Here is an 11,845-nt window from a genome sequence, read left to right on the forward strand (position 1 = left end):
AGCCTCAACCTCCTAGGCTCAAGCAATCCTCCCAACTCAGCTTCCTGAGTAGATGGGACCAAAGGTGCTCGCTATCAAGCCCAGCTAATTTTTTATTTTTTGTAGACACAGGATCTTCCTAACTTGCCCAGGCTGGTCTCAAACTGTTGAATGCAAGCCATCCTCTTGTCTCTGCCTCCCAAAGTGCTGTGGTTACAGGTGTGAGCCACCATGCCTGGCCTTCCATACATTTTCTTCCTTAATCTTGGTAACCCCTCCAAGCATTGCATGGTATACCCATTTATTCACTCACTAAATGTTTACTTAGTAAACTACCATGGGCAAAGTGCCTAGTGAATGAAACAAAGGCATGGGCTGTAGCCTGAAGGAGCTGGCATTTTGGTTGAGGAACAACAACACTAAACATCTGAACAGTTAAACAATAGCCAACACCTTCTGGTGTTGGATATTCCAAGACTTGGTTGTGAAAACCCTTCTTGGTTCCATCTACACTCCTTTGGTGATCTCATCCAGTCTCAGGGACTGAAATAACCCCAAGGACTCCAGCCTCAACCCCTCCCTTGAATCCTGATCTTGTGTATTCAATTAAAAAAAAAAAAGAATACGTAAAAGCCATTTTAAATTTATCTCCAAAAGCAATCTCTGATCATTCTCCTGCCTCCCTGACCCAAATCTACTCATGTCTGTTTTCCTGGGAACTGGTATTTCCATTCTTCAAATTGTTCAAAAAGCTTGATGTTTCTCTTGTCTTCTTATATACCACATCCAAACCATCTTCAAATCCTGCTAGCTTGACCTTCAAAGTATGTCTAGAATTTGATACCATTTCATTATCTTCACTACCACCATCTTGGTCCAAGTCACCATCTTCTCCTGCCTGGATTGTTACAACAATCATTTAACTCATCTCCCTCTTCTGTTGAGGCTTCTAAGATTTATTTCCAACACAGCAGCTAAGTGATTCCTTCCAAAGATGTTATTAATAGATCATGGACGTCTCTGTTAAATCTAGTTAGTGGCTTTCTCTTTCACTTAGAGGAAAATCCCAAGTCCTTACAGTGGCTCCAAGGGCCTGGCTAATCTGGGCCCTGCTACCCTTCTGGCTGCGTCCATTCCACTCCTGCCTTTGCATTGTTCCTCAACCTGCTCAGCATGCTCCTGCCTTGGGGCCTCTGTCCTTCTGTTCTATAAGAAAGGCAGCTCACCCCCATATGCCTGCATGGCCTCCCCCCTTGCTTCTTTCGAGTCCCTGCTCAAAATTCCCCTTAAGCAAGACCAATCTGAGTAAAGCAGCTCCTCTCCCTCCTTTGCATTTCCCTCTTAGTGTTCTCCACATCACTTAGTACATTCTGACATGCTGTGCATTTCATCGTTTATGCATTTATTGTTCATTGTTTCTCACTAGAGTGCAGACTTCAGGAGGGAGAGACTATTTTATTCCCTGCTGCATTTCTAGTGCCTGTATCAGTGCCTGGCTTAGAAGTTCTCAATAAATAGTATTGAATGAATGAATTATTCAATATACATTCAAGACAGTGATAGAGGAAATGCTGTAAGGTATTGTCAAATTAATGATATATAAATTAATATTTTGGTCTACTATTTGTTATTATTATTACCATTTCAATAATTATATGTGACAATATCTGTTCATTATTATGTATAACAAGTAGGATTGATGTTCCATTATTTCATTTAGGTCAACGACAAAACATGACATGAGTAATGGAGAAAACATGAGGAAATGGGACATTTGAAAGGAAGAGAGTGGGAGTTAAACTTTCCTTCCTATATGACTTACATCATAAAAAAATCATTTCATTAAGGTACTTCCTATTCTAGTTAGTATATTCAATTTATAGAACACAAAACTTCATTTCCTAGGTTAAATCTAGATTTTCCATTTGGCATTCAAAAAAATGCTCTCTTATGAGAGAAACATTTGGTTCATAAGTATAGCATGATGAGAATTGATTAGGCTTGATTAATCTGTCTTATAACAGTCTTTACAAAGATGAGTGAAAATATTTTAACCACTTTTGCTTCTTGGAGTTACCTGCCAATATTATTTTATTTTAATTGGAACCTCACCTTTCTATGCAGTGGATTTTATTTTCACAACTAAGGCTAGCATCTACTTGAATTTTCTCTTAACAATGTACTTAGTTACAAAGAGATTTTGGCATAAAATCACTACTAACTTTAGCTGTGGTTCCTACTTAAGTATTTTCCTGAGTTTCTTTACATTGTTATGAGACAACGTAAAGAAGGGGATGTGTCCTGAGGTATAGACCCAATAAACAGAAACGAATCTTTTCATTCAACAAATACTTACTCAAAGTCTTCTATGTGCTAAAAATATTGTGAGGTGCTGGAGACTGGAAGAATGAATAAGACCTTCCCACAAGGAACTCAGTTACACAACTGTAATTCTTTCTTACTTAACATGAAGGAATCAGTATTCTTTAAATCGATTTTATGAACAAAATGATTGGAATGTACATTATTGATTCTACACTCTGGCCTTTTTTCATGGCCAAAGTATGTTATTTGTAGTAACAGCTTAGACAGCAGAGGTTTTCTAAGTGTAATAACCAACTTACACAAACACTGAATACCCTAGAATTCTGTTACAAGGGTCCCAAAGGACTTCACATTTTCTTGTATATTTACAATAATATGTTTTGTTTGCCAGTGAAGCAATAGTGTTATTTTTACTCTAAGCAATAGATCGGTCCTCAGGAGGATGTGGATATTTAGCAGTTTCAAGATCCCTGGGGTTTTAGGGTTACCAGGTAGATAACCATGAATAAGCCATGCCAACACCATGTGTCTTAGTTTGCGCATTTGTAAAACCAGGGGATTGGATTACATCAGCAAGTCTCAAACTTAATATACATATCAGCCACCTGGGGATTCTGCTGAAATGCAAATTCTGATTCAGAAGGCTGGGGATGAGGCCTGGGATTCTCCATTTCTAACAGGCTCCCGGGTAACAAATACCCTTGCCGCTGGTCCATAGCCCACATTCTGAGCAGTAGGGGTGAGATTAGTATTGTCCAATAGAAAGATAACGTGAGCTACAGATTTACTTTTAAATTTCTAGCAGCCACATTAAAAAGATAAAAATAACTAGGTAAAATTAATAATATTATAATAAATATTGTACTTAACATTATATAATCACAAATATTGTTTTACCATGTCATCAATATAAAAATTAGAAATGAGATGCTTTACATTCTTTTTTTTATCTTCAAGATCTTGTGTGCATTTTACACTCACAGTACATCTCAGTTTGGACAGTTCGAATTTCTAGTGCTCAATCGCCGCCTACGTGCTACCATTTAGGGCCACACAGGAGCCTAATGATCATCTCTGCTACTCCTTTTAGTGCTAATAACGTTCTCCAAAGAGTCAGGTCTATCTTACGTTTCAAATAGTCTTCTGCCTCCAGGTGGCGCTCATGTTCTTTGTTTCGTCTTTGAAAACATTTTTGAATACATGAGAATTCTGTTAATAGACCATTTACATTGTTATTTATTTACCCGTTTATTCCTTTCTTCCTTCATTTATTTCATAATTTTTGTTTCTAGAATCTACCGATGGTAAGTATATCATATTCTCTGTAAGCTTGTCTAATAACTAACATCTAATAAAGTTATTAATTATGCCAAAGTAAATTGTAGAAGGAATATTTAAGGCCATCGTTATTTTTTCTCGGTAGGGAGCTGTATGAGATTGATCTCTGATTATATAATATCTTTAGATATAGGATGATGACTAGGTATTTAATAGAGCCACAGTGGAAACAGGAACATTGCTGACTAGTGTATGTCAGATTTGAATAACTTTGTGACATGATTGTTTATGAGGAGGAGGAAAACATTTTTCCATCTTCAATTTTATCTAATACATGACTAGTGCTTTATATTGGTGGCTAATGTGTTGAATTTTCTGAAAGGGAAATAATGAATATAAAAAGTAACTTGAACGTCAACTCTAATTTTGCCTGTACACCAGCCATACATACTATAGCAGAGAAATTCCTTTTTTTCTGGAAAAAAATTTCAATATTCACAGTTTTAAGAAGGTATGCCCACTGTGCATTTTTAAAAAGTCTGTTTTTTTTTGGGGGGGGTCTGAGTATGCCTCTAACAGTAACTAAAATATGTTAGGTTTTGTGAACAAGAAGGTTATATGAGTTAACTCACCTCCACAGCAAACCGATGTGGTGGATGGATACTTTTCTCATTCCCACATTTCAAATGAGAAAATAGGTGCTCCAGAGATTAAATAAGTTGTTCTGGGCACTCGACCATTAAAAGGTAGAATGTGAATTCATATTCCGTCTGTTGATCCTAAGCTTTGCCCTCTTAACTACTACACTGCATTAAGGAAGCTTTCCTCCTGTGTCTTAAGCTAAATTTACCAATCAGTCACCAAAATAGCCACCAAAACCGCAATCTACAATATCCAAGATGGGGCGAGGGTTGTCTTTTATAATAGTGACCCCTAACATGCTTTAAACAAGGCCAGAGAGCCAAAAGCTTGGGTGCCTTTGGTCTTAGTTCTCATTTAACTAATGACTCTCTAATCCAAGTCACCTAAACTTATTTTCTAAGTGTGTAAAACAGAGTGAATAGAAAATCTCTTTCATGAATGTATAGATTGAGTTCATCACCTGATTTCTTGACAACTCACTTTACAAATATAAATTCCTCCCAATAACCACTGTAAAAGCAAACTCACTATATTTTATCATACACAGATTTTTCCGGCAGTTTTTTTCTGTGCTCCCTTTTTGATGCATCAGAACAAAATGGGGTGTGTGTGTGTGTGTGTGTGTGTGAGAGAGACAGAGAGTGTGTGTGTGTGAGTGTGTGTGTGAGAGAGTGTGTATGAGTGTGTGTGTGTGTGTGTATGAGATAGCAGTGAATTCACATTCTTTCTTTTCCACTCACTGGCTCTGTCATCTTGGGCAGCTTACTGAATCTCTCTTGGAATACCAGTTTCCTTAGTTGAAAATCAGAGTTGAGGTATGTACTTTTTTCTGAGGATGTGTCATGAGAATGAAATGAGATTATATATGCAAAGTCTCTAGCACATAGTTAATCTTCAATAAATGTTAATTTTGCAGAGCAATAATATAAAAATAGCAGTAAGCTACTCCTATGCCTGCTGATTTGAGGTTTTAGAGGAATTTGATATCTAGTGACAAATGAAGGTGAAAAGCAAGACTATTCCCCAGGCAAAGAAAGTCTACTGCCTCCAACGCCTCCAAATTCTCAATTTCTTGATGAATTTGGGCCAAGTGCATCTAAATTATGCAGCAAACTACTTCAGTTCTTTGCTCTACCTTGGCACTGAAAGCCACTTTTCTTAGTAATATTATGGAAAGGGGCTTGTAACGACACTATGATATTTGGTTCCTGATCTTATCCAAATCACCCGGATGAAAAATTTTGTCTTTCCTTCCTACATTTCAGACAGAGGATTTACAACTACTTTAATATATTATTGATACAGAAGATACTATGAAAATGTGACTCTGGGCTGACTTCTATAGGTCTTGATTTGGAAGCATAGCTTAAGATTCATAGGCAGGAAAAAAATACGTTGTTTTAAAAATGTTCACATTTCCTGATATGAAAGTGTCTGTTTTTTGTTTGTTTCTTTTCCTCATTCTCTCCCTCCTCCTTGTTCTTCTTAGCCTGTGTGTGACTGCCTCTGAGAACATGCAAATCCTGAAACTTTTCACCAGGTTTTTGAAAACCAGCCCAAATGATTTTTCCTGATCAAATTTCCTCTTTTGTTTGGCCAGGAACAAAGCCCCCTAGGCCGAGAGATCACAGTTCACCTCACACGTAGGAAGAAGGAAAATCGATTTCAGTAGATTCACGGGGAAAGCATGATCTCAGAATATTCTCTCGGGGCTCAGAAGGAGCCCAAACAAATATGGAGTATAAAAATGCCCCTCTTTCTGGTGTTTGTAAAAGGCACAGAGAGCTGGAGATGGAGGAGCAACTTCATCAGGGAGAAAGGCAGACAAGGGCCTGACATGAATGATATCTTAAAGCAGCAGATAGGGACAATTCAAGCCTGAAGCTTTTGGATTATATACAAGGTTGAGTTAAGAGAATTTTCCCACAAAGGAAGTTGGTATTAGCGGTCCTTTCTATGGAGTAGCTATAAAGCAGACTGTTTTCTCTGTTAAACTGGTAGTGGGAGGGAGAATCAAGAAATGATTTTGGAAGGAGAAAGAGAAGGAGGAGGAGGAGAAGGAGAAGAAGACAATTGCTCTTTACTCTCCTCCTCTATGTTCCTGCCTGTCCCACACCCACTCCACCTGCACGGATTAGCTCATATCATTGAGAGACCAATGGTTAGGGTAAGGCACAGAGGTGCAGTGGAAGGAGTACAGGCTTTGTAAATGAAAGTGATTTTGAATTTCTGCTCTACTCCTAAGTGACCCTTGCAAACGCCTTAACTTCTTGGCCTTAATTTCCTCCTGTGGAAATGGAAACATCATCTGCCTTGATAACCTAAGTTGTGAGAATCACATTAGGTAATGGAAAGGAAAGTGCTTTGTAAATGGTTGAGTGCTATAAATGTAAAGTCTAATGATAATAATAACATACAGAATTAATACGTCTTGCATCTACGGATTTCTGCAGATCTGAGGTTCGGGTTCACTGATGAAATCTTTTCTTTTCTTTGTTAAATAACAGATGGGAGGACTTGGTCAGCCTCCATCAGATGGAATTAATCATATTTCAACGTGGAAGAGCCAGCCAGCACCTTGGTCTGAGGGGCCCAGCTCTTACTCTCTACGTATATATATTGTGAAAAGTTCATAGTGCAGTCCCCAGCCAAGCCACCCACTCCACAACCCACCTAGGCTTTCTTATGAACTCTGTTGTTTGCTGGAGAGAAAACTGACAATCCAAAAATGAAGATACTGACTCAAGTTCACACAGCTAGTGATAGGGCCAGGATTCTAAGATAGGGACCCTTTTTTCTCACGGGGAGTATAGAGGTATGGTTTTCCCTGCCTTACATTCTCCTTCTCTTTCTTCTTCCTCCTTGCCCTCTTCTCTCCTGCTCCCTCTCTTCCTCTTTTCCCCTTCTCTTTCTGTGATATAAAACTTTCTTCACCAAAGAAGCAGGAGAAGTTTTAAAGAATCAAAACATAGGTGAGCCTGTGGAAAGCTGTTTGGCCATTTCTCAAAAAACTTAAAGCAGAATTACCATTGGACTCAGAAATCCCATGATGGGGTGCATACCCAAAGGAATAGAAATCGTTCTACTGTAAAGACACACACACACATATGTTCATTGCAGCACTATTCACAATAGCAAAGACATGAAATCAATCTAATATCTATCAGTGGTAGACTTGATAAAGAAAATGCGGTGCATATACACCATGGAATACTATGTAGCCATGAAAAGAACAAGATCATGACCTTGGCAGCAACATGGATGGTGTTGCAGGCCATTATCCTAAGCGAACTCACACAGGAACAGAAAATCAAATACCACATATTCTCACTTATAAGTAGGACCTAAACACTGAGTACACATGGACACAGAGAAGACAGCAACAGCCACTGGGGCCTACCTGAGGGTGGAGAGTGAGAGGAAGGAGAGGGCTGAAAACTACTTATCAGGCACCAGGCTCATTACCTCGGTGATGAAATAATCTCTATGCCAAACACCCACAAGACATAACTTATCTGTATGACAAACTTGCACATATACCTCTGAAACTAAAATAAAAGCTAAAAACAAAGACAGGTGAGCAAGAATTGAAACTCTGCTAAACGTGGCTTTTCCAGCGTCCTTCGGGAAAGCACCATAGAAATAAACCTGTGAATAGACGGAGTTTCTTAGTGGGCATAGCCCACATGGGTTTGTGGCTTTCTCTGTAAGAGCTTCTTTCTTTTAAAAATGCTGTTCATGTCAATTGCATTAAAGTACATGAATACATTTTTATTGTACATTTTAAAAATTGAACATTACAGGTAAAGTTAATGTTTCTTTTGACCTCCTTTTCCTCAGTCCCTTCTCTAGAGGTTGTTGTCATTTTAGTATGTATGTTTTTAGAACTTTAAAAATTAGTTTATACATATTTATCTAGATTTATATAAATATGTATATTTGGTTTTTATATGTGTGGTATCAATTGTACTTATTATTCTATAGTTTGTTTCAAAATTTTTATTCAATAACATAAGTTGGAGATATTCCCACATCTGGCACAGACAACTGCTTCATTCTTTTACCGACACTCAGTGTGAAGCCATTGTAATTTAAGCATTCCCCTACTACGAACTTTTAAAGGTAGTTTTTAATTCTATTGTAAACAGTGCTCCAATGAAGACTCATTGAGTGTTTCTTTAGGGTGGATGCTATAATATTGTGACTCTGGATACACTGAAATTGGTTGGTCGGCTCCCATCCTCCACCTAACCTTTGTTCCCAAAAGGGAGTTACCATGATCAATTGGGGTTATTATTTCACCAAATTGTCAATCGTGTACATTATAATTTTCATGATCTTTATTTTTGTGCTTTTGTGATAACACAGATTGAAAAATATGGTTTGCATTACTCTTAGAATAATCAACCCCACATTTGACACAGTTGAGGGGTATGTGTGGGTAGTTCATAGATTAATAGTGGAGTCCAAATTGCCCTCCAAAGTGTCTATACCAACATATGCTCCTGCCAACACTGTCAAAAAACCTCATGTTTTCAAATCTTCCCTAACACCTGATATTTTTGGCTTATACATTTTGCCAATCTAATGGAATGAAGGAAAGTAACATTTCATGGCCAGGCATGGTGACTCACACCTGTAATCCCAGCACTTTGGGAGGCCGAGGCAGACTGATTACTTGAAGTCAGGAGTTTGAGACCAGCCTGACCAACATGGTGAAATGCCATCTCTATGAAAAATACAAAAATTAGCCAGGCATGGTGGTGCATGCTTGTAGTCCCAGGTACTGGGGAGGCCGATGCAGGAGAATTTCTTGAACCTGGGAGGCAGAGCTTGCAGTGAGCCAAGATTGTGCCACTTCACTCCAGCCTGGGTGACAGAGTGGCACTCCATCTCAAAACAAACAAACAAACAAACAAACAAACAAACAACAACAACAGCAACAACTTTTCACTGTTGGTGTAATTTGCATCTATATTCTACTTTTCTTCTTCCAGCAAACATGTCCTCATTAGGGAGTTCTTATCAAGCAGTGGGGAGTCCATCCCCACATCTGTTCTAACCCAGCACCACAGGGTGTGGGCTGGAGAATACGCCTGGAATGGCCGGGAGGTCTGGAGCTCCACGTGTGCACACCTCTCCCCGGGGGCTCGGGTCCTATTTTGGAACTTCTCATAGCTTGCCTACCCATGATCCAGCTCTAGAATATTAGGATATGTTTAGAAATGCTGTTAAATGATCACATGCCTGCTCTCCCATTGTTTGTTTTCTATATATACGTATTGTATGTTAGGCCTAATGTGCCAATTGTGTTTAAATTGAGGACCTGCACTGTGGAATTTTAACAATATACAAAAGTGTTGTGATTATGAAAGTACTATGTGTACATTACTTAGAGCTTGAAAAGTTTAAAGAAGTAGAAAGAAGGAGAAAACAATCTTCCATGCAGAGGCAACCATTGTTTCATCTTACCATTGTTAAGATGAAAACAGATGTTTTGAGGAAAACCCAGTTTCAGGCACAAGCATATCTACATTTACAGATATGCTATCTAGGTTTTACAAGTGCCTGCTATAATCATTTTTTTTAAACATTCAGGAAGGTCTTTTTCTTACTTCCCCTATTATGTTGTTTATGAGAGTGTTGTGCTTTGTTCATTCCGATTCTCACACAAGCATTACAAAGCTAATTAATCTGTGAAACTATCTTGGCTGAACAGGACTTCATATCTGGAGGTGCTGTGAGTCCTAGGGGTAGACGAGCCTCTTGAACTTCCCTGGAGGGATAGGAAAACGTTGCAGTTGTCTTGGAGCACTGTCAGGGATAACCCCTAAATTGCATGGGGCTCAAGAATCCCAACTGGAAAGAACACGGACCTTTCCTCAGCTGGTGTTGGAAAACATAGATGTTGCCTAGGTGCGAAGAAGTCTAGCATCATGGGCCAGATTGGGTGTACGGAAGTAGTGGCTCCAAGTTGAGCATAAGCCTGTGCCTGCCTAGTGTCTCAGCTGCATTTACTAAGCTCCTAGGTTGTGCCAACTGAGGAGACAAAGGCACCTTCTTGCTTCCTACTGTCTAATCAGCCAATGGGAGAGGCAACTGGCTATTCATTTTGCACACCAAATTATTGGAGAAAGGTTTTCTTCCATAAGTGCAAAAGAAATATTGTTTATCATGGTGAAGATAAATGCACCAGGCTGCATAATTTTTCACAGTTGATTAAGAGGCACGTTGAATTAAATGTTTGGAATCTTTTCAGTTCTATTGTGCAAATTATTTGTTGGCTACTACTTATTTCCTTTTCTAATCCACAGTTTATGTAATTGACTGAATATTAAGCAGCAATTGAAATAGTTTGCTTCAGAACAGTTGGTTTCTTGCTACCATGTAGAAAGTACTTTCTGAAACCCCCTGCCTTAGGAGCTGTGACGCCCTGCATCTGAACAGTAGTCTACACTACCCTGACGTTGGCTGCAATAAATAACTCAAGATGGAATGGTGTATTTGGCTGTCATACTGAAAAGCAATACTACCCTGGAAAGAATAGATCTGTCTTTTAACAGAAGAGAAAATGCAGGTGCTAACTATCTCAGTGAAACTCTTACTTCACACAACAGGAGTCTTATAGTGTTGTCAATAGCAGCAACATAGAGGGAGAAGGACTTGTTGCACTTTCACAATCAATGAAAACAAATTCCACATTCTCTATATTCGTTTGTTTTCATGATGCTGATAAAGACATAACTGAGACTGGGTAATTTATTTTAAAAAAAGGGGTTTAATGAACTCACAGTTCTATGTGGCTGGGGAGCTGGCATGGTGGAAGGCAACATCACAATCATGGTGGAAGGCAAAAGGCACATCTTACATGGCAGCAGGCAAGAAAGAAAATGAGATCCAAGTGTAAAGGGCAACCCCTATATAAAACTGTGAGATCTCGTGCTTGCTTTGGCAGCACATATACTAAAATTGGGAACGATACAGAGAAGATTAGCATGGCCCCTGAGCAAGGATGACAGGCAAATTTGTGAAGCATTCTATATTAAAAAAAAAAATTAAAAAAAAAAACAAAAATAAAACCAAACCATGAGATCTCATCAGACTTATTCACTACCATGAGAATAGTATGGGGAAACCACCCTTATGATTCAGTTATTTCCCACTGGGTCCCTCCCACAACATGTGAAAATTATGGGAGCTACAGTTCAAGATGAGATTTGGTTGGGGACAGAGCCAAACCCTATCATGCTCTAGTATCTACATTTGGTGACAAACGCAAGTATCTTACAAAAGTCTCCAATGGCCTTAAAAGGCATTATTATTGGACATCTAGATAGGAGGAAGCTTATGACCATTCAGTTCTTTTTTTTTTTTTTTTTTTGAGATGAAGACTCACTCACTCTGTCACCCAGGCTGGAGTGTAGTGGTGTAATCTCAGTTCACCACAACCTCTGTCACCCAGGTTCAAGCAATTCTCCTGCCTCAGCCTCCCAATTAGCTGGGATCACAGGCACGTTCCACCCTGCCCAGCTCATTTTTGAATTTTTAGTTAGAGACAGAGTTTCACCATGTCAGGCTGGTCTTGAACTGTTGACCTTGTGATCTGCCCACCTACAGATTA

The 11,845-nt window shown here is 38.9% G+C and overlaps 1 non-coding gene across 1 annotated transcript; it reads left to right on the forward strand.

The window, feature by feature from the left end:
* The first annotated feature begins 11,163 nt into the window (after nt 1-11,163).
* LOC118152495 (U6 spliceosomal RNA) lies at nt 11,164-11,271 on the forward strand. The gene has a single exon (XR_004741256.2). It is a non-coding gene; the product is annotated as a U6 spliceosomal RNA (small nuclear RNA).
* Nucleotides 11,272-11,845: the final 574 nt, after the last annotated feature.

This window comes from Callithrix jacchus, chromosome 3 (assembly GCF_049354715.1).
Source record: "Callithrix jacchus isolate 240 chromosome 3, calJac240_pri, whole genome shotgun sequence".
NCBI lineage: Eukaryota > Metazoa > Chordata > Mammalia > Primates > Cebidae > Callithrix > Callithrix jacchus.